Raw genomic sequence first — 15,841 nt, 5'->3', positions numbered from 1 at the left:
CACAATGGAATTACCAGGCTAGTCCTGCCATCTTCTCCCTACAAGTCACCAAACACCGACTCAAACCTCACTTATTTTCTTCACATAAGTTCTCTCGCCACCTCCTGCCTGCACAATCGTTTTTAATCATAATAGAGTCCAACAAATCCCTGGTCCTTCGTCCCCGTCATCATGGGGTGCTAAGAATTTCCAGGTTTCTCGCCTGACTCTTCTGCCAATGAGAGGGAGGGCTCTGGGAGTAACACTACCAGCCCCTCCCACAACCTTTCCCTCTCTGATAGACCTTTTTTCTATTCACTATACCAACATTCGTGGTCTCTCTTGTAACCCCTCTTCCGTTGAACACCATCTGTCTAGCACCTAATATATTACCTTCCGTCCGAGACCAGGTGTCTAATTATGCTCTCACTAAGCCCCTTTTTCATATCCAACGATGATCTCTACACATGATTCCGGTTCAGAGGAGGCGTTTGTGATTAGTGCAACATCAACACACACGTCGCACGCCTCAAGGACCTTGCGTCCCCAATCTTTGATGTAATGTCGCTCAAGGTCTGTCTCCCAGCTACCTCACTTCACCCCTGTTTCTCCTGCCACAGTGAGACCCATGCCACAGAGGGGTGTCGTACCGTTCCATCGATCACAGCGGATTCTCGTATGTTCTTGTTTGATGTCTATTCGGTACGTTAATATCTTCGTGGTACTTCAGACCTAACTACTCTGTTTCTTCCCTGACGAGACACTTCTACAGCAAACACAGTTAGTATGTTACTTTTTGATACCTTCAGCTTCTTGCCACGAATGAATCATCATATACAGTACATTTCTCTTCTTTCTTGGATCCAGAATTTAGGTTCTTTTTAACCCAGTTCTCTATATCCTCGATTTTGCCGAGAGAGAGAGAGAGAGAGAGAGAGAGAGAGAGAGAGAGAGAGAGAGAGAGAGAGAGAGAGAGAGAGAGAGAGAGAGAGAGAGAGAGAGAGAGTTTTGCAAACGTTCACATAGTGCTGATCATTATCAACTTTCCTCCCTGGGTCTCGACCAAACCATAACCCCACAGCTGTAATCCTACCTTTCCCTCCTATCCCAACACACACACACACACACACACACACACACACACACACACACTTACCTCCCTCCCCTCTCGTCTTTTCTACGAGCCTTGGTGACATGTCGCGACCAGCTTGCCCGACCAGCAAGGCTGCTACATTCTACAACCACCACTGCAAACTACAAGGATGCTCCTGTCTTGCCCAGACCTCTCACCACTCACTTACCCCCACCTGACGTCACTGAACACCCAGTCATCATCAAGATCTACCTCACCCTCGTCCAAGTGTTCATCACAACCAGATGGCAGGAAGGGGAGCAGTAGAGGAACATTTCCCAGTCCTCCTCCACAACGAGTCGTTTGCTACAGTCAAATTACACACGAATGGAAGTTTGCCAATGATACACCAGGATTGGAACTGGGTTGATATGCTTCTGCCCAGAAACTATCCTCCAGTTCAATTAATATTTGCATTTAGTGTTCTTACGAGATTGTAAATCATTAAGGAGTTCATTACCTAATAAAATGACAATATATTTCACGTCTGTTAAAGCTGTTAGTTTCTTCCATGACATAATCAACAAATATGATGAAAATAAAATGGTTAATGTCTCTTAACTAGATTTTCAGAAAATTTCGTTTTAATCTCCTATCAAAGATTACTCGTAAAATTTAAGTCACATGGTATAGATAGGGTTGTACTTCTGTAGTTAAAAACAATGGTTGACCAGTCGCAAACAAGAGTAGTGGGTAATGATCTAACTTCAAAATTGACTGGGTGTAAAATACAGTGTACCTTTTTTTCATACATTATCTATAACATTTAGAATAAACTGCGTCGTTAGATTTCAAAATTCGCTCACGATTCTAAGTTGAAAAATAAAATTACACCAGAAATTGAATGTATGCCACTCAGAAATGACATAAACAAACTGATGAACTAAGTTCCGACATTCTCTGTTCCTTCAAAGCTTTCTTTTCTCAGCCATCTAAATAATTTCCTCCTATTACCACACTAAGTCTAACATTTCTCTATCAAAAACAGCGTCAGGATACTGTACAACTTCCTTCGTAAAGCCTTGCCTTTCTGACAGCCACCTGATACTGCGACGCATTCACCTACACAGCCAACATAGCCACGAGATACACTGTAACTATATCATGGAAGCTCCTCAAATTAACCTCACGTGACTATGTGACCTAGATGGGTCACGAACGAGATAACGAACAGTTACCCAAAACTGACCTTCACGAGTGGAGGTCCACCTTCATCTGTCGTCCGCCCGGAGACCTCGACCACTCAAATCACCTTCGTGACAGACGCAGTTTGCCCCCTTGAACATCCGGGCATCATTGCAGTTCCTCAGCTCAAGCAGTCCAAAAGCTTGGCTCAAGACCGCGAGCTCACTGCTCTGGCGCCTGAAAAAAGCCATGCGACTTCACGTTCGTCTTTAGCACAGGAGTCTGCTCGGCTTCACCATCGTCAGAAGCAGCGCTTTCCAGGTGATGACGACCCTATCCTCTACAGGCAAGGACTTCCCCTCACGCCATTCACTTCATTTTCTTCTCCAGTTCCTGCAGGACCTTGGCGACACACTTCTCCTCCTCCAGTAACCCCGGCGACACACTTCTCCTCCTCCAGCAACCCTGGCGACACACCTCTCCTCCTCCAGCAACCACGGCGACACACTTCTCCTCCTCCAGCAACCCCGGCGACACACTTCTCCTCCTCCAGCAACCCCGGCGACACACTTCTCCTCCTCCAGCAACCACGGCGACACACTTCTCCTCCTCCAGCAACCCCGGCGACACACTTCTCCTCCTCCAGCAACCCCGGCGACACACTTCTCCTCCTCCAGCAACCACGGCGACACACCTTCTCCTCCTCCAGCAACCACGGCGACACACCTCTCCTCCTCCAGCAACCCCGGCGACACACCTCTCCTCCTCCAGCAACCCCGGAGACACACTTCTCCTCCTCCAGCAACCCCGGCGACACACCTCTCCTCCTCCAGCAACCCCGGCGACATACACCTCCTCCTCCAGCAACCACGGCGACACACTTCTCCTCCTCCAGCAACCCCGGCGACACACCTCTCCTCCTCCAGCAACCCTGGCGACATACACCTCCTCCTCCAGCAACCACGGCGACACACTTCTCCTCCTCCAGCAACCCCGGCGACACACCTCTCCTCCTCCAACAACACCGGCGGCACACCTCTCCTCCTCCAGCAATCCCTCCAACAACCCCGGCGACATACACCTCCTCCTCCAGCAACCCTAAAACCCGACAATCGCTCCTTAATTTCCAAATCAACGAACCTCAACCACCTCCCTTCTGTTACTTGGCGGCCAAGCTATGGGACTTCGGCGACCTCTTCGTCTTCCCCTTTGTACTGAGCAATTTCCACCCAGTAACCCCAGCTCCTGTGTGATATCCTTGCTACAGTGAGAGATTCCCGCTACAGTGAAGCCCCTGTTACATCTAGAGGCTGCAGTGATGTTGAAAAGTTACAGTGAAAAGACTAATTTTACAGAGAGAGACCCCTATCAAATTTTGACTCATGTTACAGTACAACTTCAGTTACAGATAGACTCCTATTAGCGTGAGACCCCTATTACAGTACGACTCTCGGTACAGAGAGGCCCCTATTACAGTACGACACCCGTTACAGAGAGACGCCTATTACAGTACGACTCTCGGTACAGAGAGACCCCTATTACAGTACGACTCTCGGTACAGAGAGACCCCTATTACAGTACGACACCCGTTACAGAGAGACGCCTATTACAGTACGACTCTCGGTACAGAGAGACCCCTATTACAGTACGACTCCCGTTAGAGAGAGACCCCTATTACAGTACGACTCCCGTTACAGAGAGACCCCTATTACAGTACGACTCTCGGTACAAAGAGACCCCTATTACAGTACGACTCCTGTTACAGAGAGACCCCTACTACAGTACGACTCCCGTTACATAGAGATGCCTATTACAGTACGACTCCCGTTACAGAGAGACCTCCCCTTAAAGTGAGACTTGTTCTTCAAGTCCCTGCCACAGTGTGGTAAGTACCTTGTGTTCAGAACCCTGCCATCACATAATCAACATCCCACAATCTGCCTCTCAAAAGCAGGGACTTTGCGTAGAACCCATACCTATGTCATTCCCTGTGGTCAACTGTTCTACATCTAGAGAAGGTCCTACTCGACCTGGTTGGAGTACTCCTCACGTGCTTGAGATGGTTCATCCTCCACCTCTCTATTAGTGAGAGTGTAATGTATATATATACATATAAAAAAACAGGGGGTAGCCTCCCGCCTCGTTAATTCTCCTGGCATCGCTTCTCTCCTCAACCTTCTTCTTTTTTTTGTACACCGCTATGTTGGCGTTGCTGCTGCTGCTGCTGCTCTCTCTCTCTCTCTCTCTCTCTCTCTCTCTCTCTCTCTCTCTCTCTCTCTCTCTCTCTCTCTCTCTCTCTCGTACATTTGCACCCATCTCCTTCCAATATGTCCTCCCTCCCTTGCGTATCTAACGGTCTTTTCTCTTTCCTTCCTTCCCCATCCCTCCCTCAGCTATCAATTTTCCTTTCTTTACTCCCTTTATGCTCTTTCTCCTTACCTATATGTGTATAATCATCCCCCTCCGTCACTGTCCTCCTTGTATATCTTACTCTCCCTCCGTCATCTGTCCACCCTCACTCCTTTCTTTGATGTATTTTATTTTCCTTTTCTTTTCTTCTTCTTCTTCAAACTCTCCTTGGCTCTGGTAGTTCTCTTTTCTTCTTCTTCGTCAAACTCTCCTTGGCTTTGGCAGTCCTACTGGCAGCTTAGCAGAGACAAATAATCGCCGAAGATCCAATCGAAGTGGAGCATTCAGGGCCCCGTCCTGGACCATGTTGAACTCAGATCAACGATACATGGGTACTGACGAACTATGGCTGGTCCTCTGTGGCCTGTTGAACCATGATGTGGCGGACCCTGCTGAACCTTGTCTGGTCCTCCGGGGCCTGTTGAACCATGCTGGACCCTGGCGGACCCTGCTGAACCTTGTCTGGTCCTCTGGGACCTGTTAAACCATGCTGGACCCTGGCGGACCCTGCTGAACCTTGTCTGGTCCTCTGGGGCCTGTTGAACCATGCTGGACCCTGGCGGACCCTGCTGAACCTTGTCTGGTCCTCTAGGACCTGTTGAACCATGCTGGACCCTGGCGGACCCTGCTGAACCTTGTCTGGTCCTCTGGGGCCTATTGAACCATGCTGGACCCTGGCGGACCCTGCTGAACCTTGTCTGGTCCTCTGGGGCCTGTTGAACCATGCTGGACCCTGGCGGATCCTGCTGAACCTTGTCTGGTCCTCTGGGGCCTGTTGAACCATGCTGGACCCTGGCGGACCCTGCTCAACCTTGTCTGGTCCTCTGGGGCCTGTTGAACCATGCTGGACCCTGGCGGACCCTGCTGAACCTTGTCTGGTCCTCTGGGGCCTATTGAACCATGCTGGACCCTGGCGGACCCTGCTGAACCTTGTCTGGTCCTCTGGGGCCTGTTGAACCATGCTGGACCCTGGCGGATCCTGCTGAACCTTGTCTGGTCCTCTGGGGCCTGTTGAACCATGCTGGACCCTGGCGGACCCTGCTGAACCTTGTCTGGTCCTCTGGGGCCTGTTGAACCATGCTGGACCCTGGCGGACCCTGCTGAACCTTGTCTGGTCCTCGGGGCCTGCTGAACCATGCTGGACCCTGGCGGACCCTGCTGAATTCAAACGAAGCTTGACGACCTCCACCGAACCCTGATAGGACCCTACAGCTGAAGGTGGCGCATTGTGAACCTACAGATCTTCTGTGGTGAAGTTACCTAAGCTGTGGTGAACGACACTGGGTTGTGGTGGATCCTGCTGAGCTGTGGTGAGCTACGCTGGGTTGTGGTGGATCTTTGCTGAGCTATGGTGGTGTATCCTGCTGAGCTGTGGTGAACCTTACTGGGCTGTGGTGAATCCTGGTAAGCTGTGGTGAACCTTACTGGGTTGTGGTGGGTCCTATTGAGCTGTGGTGAACTATACTGGGTTCTGGTGGGTCGTACTGAGCTGTGGTGAACCATACTGGGTTCTGGTGGATCCTGCCGAGCTGTGGTGATATTTACTGGGTTGTGGTGGGTCCTACTGAGCTGTGGTGAACTATACTGGGTTCTGATGGATCCTGCTGAGCTGTGGTGAACTTTACTGGGCTGTGGTGGATGCTGGTGAGCTGTGGTGAACCTTACTGGGCCGTGATGAACCCCGGTTGGCAACAGGAGGTGTGTGGAGAGGGAGGCTGGCGGGCAGGACCTCGGGGTAGGGTGGACCGGGGAGAAGTGATGGCCCAGGGAGGGAGGCGCAACACCAGGTGTGGACCGGGTGACCTCACAACACCCAGGGAATCCCAGCAACCTCGCCCAGCCCTCCCGACGCCCACCACCTGCCCTCCCGACGCCGCCCACCCCAGCCCGCCCGACGCCCACCATCTGCCCTCCCGACATCTACTACCCCAGCCGGCCCGACGCCCACCGTCTGCCCTCCCGACGTCCACAACCCCAGCCCTCCTGACGCCCACCACCTGCTCTCCTGTCGACGCCCACCCCAGACCGCTCGACGCCCACACCAGCCCTCTTCGTTGAACCCCTCACCAGGAACCTTGGGGGGGCCTCCCTCTTCTGTCATGGAGGAGGTGGAATGCTTACAAACACCTGTGTACCATGTCGTCAGCCGGAGGTCTGTTGGCCTGGTGCTCTGTGTGTTGTGGGCTGTGAGGCAAGTGAGAGAGGTAAGCTGTGGGGCAAATGAGAAATGAGATGCGTGAGATAGATGGGAGAGGAGAGCTTGGAGTAACGTGTGAACGTAGAAAGGACATGGAAGAACAAGAGCTTATGGTGTGACATAAGCTTGAGAAAGACAGAAAACGGTATGCTGGATTCCTCATCTAGATAGATAAAAGACAAGACAGAAGAGAAATCACTTCCCTCCCCACCTACCATTACAGATGGACACAGGAGAGTATTGCAGTAAGGCCCATTCCCTCCTACCACAATAGATGAAGATAGGATAATAATGGGGCAAGGTCCCTCCCCACCCATCACTACGTGGATACAGTATATTAAAACAGCACGGTCCCTTCCCACCCACTACTATAGATGGATACAGTATATCAAAACAGAAAGGCTTCTCCCCATCCACCACTGTAGATGTATATAGTATATCAAAACAGCAAGGTCCTTCCCCACCCACCACTATAGATGGATACAGTATATCAAAACTGTAAGGCTCCTCCCCATCCATTATCATAGATGGATATGGTATAGCAAAACACCAAGGCTTCTCCCCACCCACCACTAAAGGCCATCACATAATGTACAGTGAAATGGACAGTGTTGCAGACCATCGTATGCTACAGTGTACACTGATGAGACAATATGCTACAGACCATCATATAACACAAGTTACACAGACACGGACAATATAAGAAAATATAAAGGAATAATACAGACTGGTGTAGTGTGCTCAGCTGATGTGTACTTTCCAGGGGAAACATTTCAGCTCTTAGAATTGCAGGCGGAAAAGTATTTGAAAGATTGTTCATAGAACATGGTGACTCTTCAAAAAGATAATGGCGTTGATGATCAATATAATCAAGGTCTTTTTATAGGTATGCATTAATCATATGAAGAGCTTTTACCTCGATAGTAACTGATAGTGGTCTATGCCAATTTTCTATGACCCTCTTACAAAGAAACGTTTGACCCCATTTGTATCATTATCTCCCCTCGAACTTCATGCTCTTATCTTTGGCTGTATCATTTTTATCTACCTGGAAATCATCGTAAGTTATGCTCTCGTAATTATCAAATAATGCTTTTATTCGATCTACTCGGAATCCGAGCATTTTTTTTTTAATATAAATTTCAGAGCTCTGAACCTTCCTTCATAATGTATATCTCCAAACATTGAAATGAGTTTTGTTTCTATTCTCTGTATTCTCTCTAATTCTATCACCACACTATGAAGAGACACGTGAGGCAGGCGATGCAGGAGAGTTATGATGTGTGTGTGTGTGTGTGTGAGAGAGAGAGAGAGAGAGAGAGAGAGAGAGAGAGAGAGAGAGAGAGAGAGAGAGAGAGAGAGAGAGAGGTGTTCGTAGTGAGGTCTGTGTCACAGTTTAAGAGTGGGTGATGGAACCACCTTACCTCAGTCAACTTGTAGTGACGCCACCAGAACGCTTCACCTCCTCTCTCGTCCATACGCCAGGGGAAGTCTGGTTGTCCCCGAGGGTGGGAGTGGCCATAGCTCGTACAGAGGCAGGGAGGGAAAGAGAGAGGGAGGTCGAGTGAAAACATTCGTCATCCAGGACCACGCCTTCCAGCGCTCTGACGCCCTCGTACCTGGAAGATAAGAGGTCATTCAGTGGCTATACTTTCTTGTGTCCTGGAAAAGGTTAGGTGGACATACATGGGGGAGTTTAGTATGTGTATCACGAAGGAGGGACCAGCGGTGGTGAATGACTTCCATAGTCGTCCTAATACGGGGTTAACTGGTTCGATCCCCCGAATGAGGCTATTTTACTTGTTCTTCTGCGACGCGCGTGACAAGGAACAAAATAACACACAATGGATGGGATTTAGCTGGAATAGCAGTCGTCTTGTGGGACTTCAGGCTGGAAAGAGATGGAAGGGAATAGTGCGCTATGAGTTCAGTGTCAAAGATCTATCGTCTGGAAAGCCTTATGGGTACAGAACAGGACCTGGTTGAGTTAAGTGGTCGAAATGTCGTCTAGGAAGAAGGCTTATGGCATCCCAGTCATCCTGGGAGGGTTGTGGGTACAGGACTTAAGGTCTGATGTACAGGGACGGTGCTAGGAAGGTTCGGGGGGGAAAGAGTGTCATGGTAGAGAGGTTCTGGGTTACAACTGTTGGGGCCGGGAAGGTACACGAGACGAGCGTTGGAGCTGGAGGGCTCAGGAGCATGGTGGCTGCCCTGTGAGATATCCATAACTACATCGCTCGTTTTAGCTGGGACCAGGGCTTTGGAGGGAGGCTATGATGGTTATTACTGGAAGTGTCATTTAGCCTCATCACTGTTCACAGTTCGAGAGGTCATCTTAAGAGAGAGTTCAGGTGGGGAATGTATTGATCCTACTTACAGCAACCCCAGAAGCGTCAGTGGTCGTCTTGGGTGTTTAAGGTTAAGTCACGTATACGTAGATATGTTCCGAGAAACGTGTGGCGATGGATGGGTTTAACGACAGAGGCAGTATCTTAGGCAGGATTCAGGGTGAACTGTAGTCAATGAGACACTTCGAGTGGGTCTGATGTTGTCGTACATACTGGGTCAATTCCCCTGTCTGTTTGCTGCCTGGGCAAGAGGTTGCATAACTTCATCACAGATTGAGGTATACAGCATCATGATCATAGTTATAAAGGCATCCAGTCTGTGGCATTCAGCATAATGATGTGGTCCAGATGGGTCAGCATGTCATGGATACCCCGTCTGGTGCCTCAGCATGACATGATCACCCATAGTCTGTTCTTCAGTATGTGATGGATAACCCAGTCTGTGTGGCACAGATTATGAGTGTCACCCTGTCTGTGGTTCTGATGACTCTGTATGTATCTGTCATCACCCAGGCTGTGGGTCAGCATATGATGGCCTCCTTCGTCTCTGGCTCTCCATGGTTCAGCATGTTACAGTCATCCAGTCCATGGTTCAGCATGTTACAGTCATCCAGTCCATGGCTCAGCATGTTACAGTCACCCAGTCCATGGCTCAGCATGTTACAGTCACCCAGTCCATGGCTCAGCATGTTACAGTCACCCAGTCCATGGCTGAGCATGTTACAGTCATCCAGTCCATGGCTCAGCATGTTACAGTCATCCAGTCCATGGTTCAGCATGTTACAGTCATCCAGTCCATGGTTCAGCATGTTACAGTCATCCAGTCCATGGTTCAGCATGTTACAGTCACCCAGTCCATGGTTCAGCATGTTACAGTCATCCAGTCCATGGTTCAGCATGTTACAGTCATCCAGTCCATGGTTCAGCATGTTACAGTCATCCAGTCCATGGCTCAGCATATAATGGTCCCCCTCTAAGTGTGAGTGGTCGTTCTGTCAGCATGTACCAGTCATCCAGTCCATGGTTCAGCATGTTACAGTCATCCAGTCCATGGTACAGCATATAATGGTCCCCCTCTAAGTGTGAGTGGTCGTTCTGTCAGGTCTGCATGTGATTGGCCATCTCATCTGAGGCAGTGGTTACCCAGTTTGTGAGACGAGTGTGAGGCACCCCAGGCATCTGGGTGGGAGAAGACATCATCATGGGGGGGTTCAGGGTTTGCCATGACCCCTTGGGTTTTCCAGCCGGATATGTGCAAAAATAGCAAGTTTTAGTAAAACAAATTCCCATTGTGGACACAGTCTTCCAAGCCTGCACCACCATCATCATCCACTACCACCCCCCCCACAACAACAACTCCCCCCTCCTCCTCCTCCTTCTTCCTCCCCACACACACACACACACACACACCTCTTCCCCTCCCCTACCCAACTCATCCCTCCCCCCTCCAAAAAAGAAGTCCCTAAAATTTTTCTGTTGAAGAAAAGAAACAGAAAAAAAAAACCACTACCTGCATAATTTAGCCAATACATCTCATCAGCAACGTTGTCAAAGAGCCAAAATACAAGTTTGAGATTATTGCCGAAGATTCATATCTCCCCCTCCCCCCCTGCGGTGGAAATGAATATACTTCGATATTTGAGAATATCGAGGGAAGACTTTGAGAAGACGTTAAGCAAGATGCACTCAAGATGATGTGGGGGGGGGGGGGGCGCGGGGGGGGTTGCAGTAGTAGTCGTATTTCTGGCCATTTTAGGTCGACTGGTTGGTATGCCGACCTTACCCAAGTATTGAAGGAGGAGGCAAGACAAGATAGATAGTGTGAGTGAGGATTGATTATCTCTCTTTTTTCTTTAATTCGTATCGTCTTTCTCAAGCTGTCGAGGACCACGTTATCATATCCTTATCAAGTTGTCGAGGACCACCTTATCATCTCCTTATGAAGTCGTCGAGGACCACCTTATCATCTCCTTATGAAGGTGTCGAGGACCACGTTATCATATCCTTATCAAGTTGTCGAGGACCACCTTATCATCTCCTTATGAAGTCGTCGAGGACCACCTTATCATCTCCTTATGAAGGTGTCGAGGACCACGTTATCATATCCTTATCAAGTTGTCGAGGACCACCTTATCATCTCCTTATGAAGGTGTCGAGGACCACCTTATCATCGCCTTATGAAGTCGTCGAGGACCACCTTATCATCTCCATATGAAGGAGTCGAGGACCACCTTATCATCGCCTTAGGAAGTCATCGAGGACCACCACATCCACCACTTCGTCAGGAGTAGAAGTTTTATGATAAATGATCGAGCAAGTGTAACATCATCTGAATACTAAAAGTTCCCATGGGGCTCTCCTTAAATTTGGCCATATCTTTAGGCGATTTTTTTTCTTTACCTCGAAAATAAAACCCATTTGAATGATTGAGGAAAATAAGTCGAAATTATATATATATATATATATATATATATATATATATATATATATATATATATATATATATATATATATATATCCCTGGGGATAGGGGAGAAAGAATACTTCCCACGTATTCCCTGCGTGTCGTAGAAGGCAACTAAAAGGGGAGGGAGCGGGGGGCTGGAAATCCACCCCTCTCATTTTTTTTTTTCTTTTATTTTCGAAAAGAAGGAACAGAGAAGGGGCCAGGTGAGGATATTCCCTCAAAGGCCCAGTTCTCTGTTCTTAACGCTACCTCGCTAACGCGGGAAATGGCGAATAGTTTGAAAAAAAAAAAAAAAATATATATATATATATATATATATATATATATATATATATATATATATATATGTATATATATATATATATATATATATATATATATATATATATATATATATATATATATATATATATCACACAGAAAACACAATCTATGAAGTTACATCTCAGATGTGGAAAAGTTCTGAGCATTTTTGATAATATTCTCACAACAGCGGCCATGTTGGATAGTGTCTGGGGTCGCCACACGCATTTTTTTTCCCCTGGAAAGTTACCACCCAATGACCATCTTTACCAAGGTTGGCTCAAATTGACCCCTGAAGTTTAAATGAAGATTTTTAAATAGATTTTTGGGAGAGTAGACCTCTTTTGCATAACAAGACAAAATCGGCAAAGCTCTATATTAGAGAAAAGAGGTTGAAAAAAGAATTTGAAATGATGTTGGGTCGTACTGAATCAAGGCACACAGATCTATCAAATATCCAGCCATTTGGCTCCAAAATGAAGGAATGACGCAAAAGCGAAGGAAGTGGTCGTAATCATTACGTCTAAAAGTGGTCGTAATCATTACGTCTGAAAGTGGTCGTAATCATTACGTCTAAAAGTGGTCGTAATCATTACGTCTGAAAGTGGTCGTAATCATTAAGTCTGGAATTAAAAGTAATCATTTACCATAAAACAAGAGAGCGAGGGAATGACACATTCTTGACTTTCGAAATCTCAATGTACTTCAGAACTACTTTTCTAAGTAGTTTAAAGTACCGTAGTAAAAAAAAAAAAAAAACGTATCTTCGGATAGGGTAAAAGATAAAAAAATATGAATTACTTTTCCAGACTTTGGTGAATGAAGATGATTTCTGGTACAACCGGTCGTGAGGAAGGAGCTGGTATGAGTTATGAGTGAATCCACCTCATATATCCGGTAAGTTCACCCTCCTAGACCTCACTCACGCTTGGGTTACTGGGGACTGGGGGGGTAGGAGAAAAAATTTTGGTTTCCGTTCACTGAATTTCCGTCAAAGTTTGTGTGGTTCTGCTGAAAGTTAATTTTCGAGGTTGGGATGCGAGGGAAAAAAATAAAAGTCACCCCCTCATGTCCCATTTTCTCCCATACGAATAACGAACGACTCTTCACTACTCTCTCACTGTCCCTCTCTTATAAACTCCCACTCTACCCGTCTACCTCCTTTCCTTCCTCTCACTAACTCTCTTAAGTCGGCCTCCCTCCCCTTCCTTCCTTCCTGTCTCCCTTCCTATATTCTACTAACTCTCCCTTCCTCCCTCTCTCCCTCTCCCACTGCCGCTCTCACCGTCCTAATTAACTCTTGACGAGGGAAAAACGACTAAAATGACAGAAACCTTCATTTTCAACCATTCATAACCCCAACGCGAGGTAACAATATACTACATATTGTTCCAACCACGGATAGCTTAGGAGACACCTCTTGTCACAATGCTTGGTAACAGTAACCACATCATTAATCAATAAGGTAACGGTGACCACACTGTCACCAGTCAGGTAACAGTGACAACACTGTTATCAGTGACAACACTACTATGAGTTAGACAACAGTGACTTCATCTTTACTCATTCCACTTCGAATTTTCGCTTGGATTTTACTTCGATAAGATACGGCAGAATACGACATTTGTAAAGAAAAGACACAGCTGAATAATAATAATAAATGATAATAATAATAATGATAACTAAAAATGAAAAAAAATCTTCAAAAATAATGTGTGTGGGTGTGCGTGTTTGTGTGTGCGCAAAGACTCACCAGGGCTAGGCTGAGCATCCGTGGGTCGTTGGAGTGCGTTTCGGTAGTTTCATATACCATCAACTGAACCTACAAAAGAATGGATAAAACGCATATAATATATACATTATGATTTTCTGTTATAAAGCATAAACTCGAAAAAGTTTTTTTTTGAAAATATGTATCATAAAAGCCCAACGTGAACAAAATAATAGAAAAACAAAACAGAAAATTGATGATGACTAACAAACCATAACAAGCCAACTTCAAATCGTGGCATATAATAGATTCGACAGAGACAGTATTTTCTAAACGAGAATTCAAATTCAACAGTTCACAATCAAACACCCCTAACGTTTAAGATACACATTTCAAAACAACGAAACAGTTCTACCCAAACCCTAATAAACCTTATCTATAAACACAACAACTCTGTCAATACCTTATTGTTACTTAGAGTTGGTTTGTTCTTCTAGGCCAGAAGGGGGTCTCAGGTATGACCAGGCCAGTGTCTGACGAGCCACTGGCCAGCACAGAGGGGTTCCAAGCCTACATTAGGCAGGCAATGTCGTGAGAAGCGTGGGTTACGTATGGCTGAGAAGGGCAGTTTGGTAATGAGGCAGTTCGTTCGTAATGACCGCCTAAGGTGTTTGTGACCGTGCGTCTGGAGGTGTGGCTTCGTCTTGCCAATATATACAAAGCATCACAACTGTTGTACTTATACTGGTAGACAATTGACGACTGTAGCTCCGTAGGATTAAACTTCCATGAAACTGAATTATGATTGGATTGTACTTCTAGCTTTAAAAACGACTCAAATGTTAGCTTGTCGGTAAAACTCGCGTTATGATATAGTCAACTGGTGGTTTTACTGATGGACATGATAATTTGTTTAGTATTTTACCAATATACACAATACTGAGCCTTTAAGGAGAACCGCTCTTAAAACATTTTTTTTTTTTGTTAATGATTCTGCTGCAGTGTAGAATTTAAGATAATCGGAACGAACATTGAAAAATTGCTGGTGGCAAAAAAAAAAAAAAAAAATGCAAAATACATTGTCAACATTGCTCAGGGGAACTTACCTCTTGGTGTTATGAATGACAGAAAAGCCAGTATCATACGGAACATTGCTACTACACTAGTACCTAACTGTGCTACATAAAATTAAGACATAATTCCATGAAAAAACTATATGAATTAGGCACTATGCACATCAGTAGGGTCAGGCGGTGAGGGGTGTCTATCGCCACTGCCTGGTTCCGTCCCCTGCACATACATGTCAGCGCATTCGGTGTGTTTATTTCAGACTCTTGTCAAACACCGAGGCTGTGGTTATCATTTTTATTTCTTCGTCAGCACTGGAGTACAAGCGGAACGCCGCGTTTAATGCCAGAAATACATTGCACTGCAGCTGCACAGAGAGTAGTTTGAATGATCTTAGACCGTGTCTCATACATCTGACATATCCAGATTTGTTGATGATCCAAAAGCAGGAGGGTAGAGCTGAGTGAGCGAGACTGTGAAATCATTCGAGGATTACTGAACACTGGAAACGATTCTAACCCTTTTTATTACCCCGTATTAGACCAAACACTGTTCCCTAGACTACAAAAAAAGTCAAAAGAACTGGAACATGCTAAAAAGTGGTCGACCAAACGCATTCCAAAATCTGCTGTAGGAAGAGAGGTTAAGAGGAAATCTTTTCTCTCAAGATGTGTAGCCTTAGCTGTGACCTAATAGGAATCTTTAGAACTTTGAATATATTTGAAAACGTGAAACAAGACGACTTTTTCTTGAAATACAAGAAAATACAGTCACCAGAGCAACTGAAATGATATTCAAGTCAAAGCTAAAAGATGTGTTGATGCAAAGACTATATAAGTAATTTCAAAAACCTGACAGAGAACTTTTATCATCATTTCAGGCATCAAATAAATACATAACAAAAGATACATGTACATGAATTCCTTTTTCTCATTCCAATGTTTTATGAAGTGATTGGATTTTCCCCTCTCGTTCTTACCGATCAAATTCCACACAGGTCTGCTTCACCAGTGCTTGATAGCTGTTTTTCTTCGCTTCTTTTCCCTGCTGGCTGTTGCTCCTGAGAAGGAGTGGAAGGCGTGGAAAGAACTCTTACTGACTG

The 15,841-nt window shown here is 46.3% G+C and overlaps 1 long non-coding RNA gene across 1 annotated transcript in view; it reads right to left on the bottom strand.

Moving 5' to 3' along the window:
• LOC139750124 (uncharacterized) overlaps window positions 1-14,237 on the bottom strand; it is a 33,559-nt gene extending 19,322 nt beyond the window's left edge. The window contains exons 1-3 of the long non-coding RNA XR_011713087.1: window positions 14,135-14,237; window positions 13,714-13,782; window positions 8,267-8,461 (exon numbers count right to left, since the gene is read on the bottom strand). This is a non-coding gene — a long non-coding RNA (uncharacterized lncRNA). The remainder of the gene's footprint in view (window positions 1-8,266; window positions 8,462-13,713; window positions 13,783-14,134) is intronic.
• Between the last annotated feature and the right edge of the window lie 1,604 nt (window positions 14,238-15,841).

Source organism: Panulirus ornatus, chromosome 9, assembly GCF_036320965.1.
Source record: "Panulirus ornatus isolate Po-2019 chromosome 9, ASM3632096v1, whole genome shotgun sequence".
Taxonomy (NCBI): Eukaryota; Metazoa; Arthropoda; class Malacostraca; order Decapoda; family Palinuridae; genus Panulirus; species Panulirus ornatus.
The sequence above is the reverse complement of the archived record's forward strand: the minus strand, read 5'-3'. Positions and strand labels throughout refer to the sequence as shown.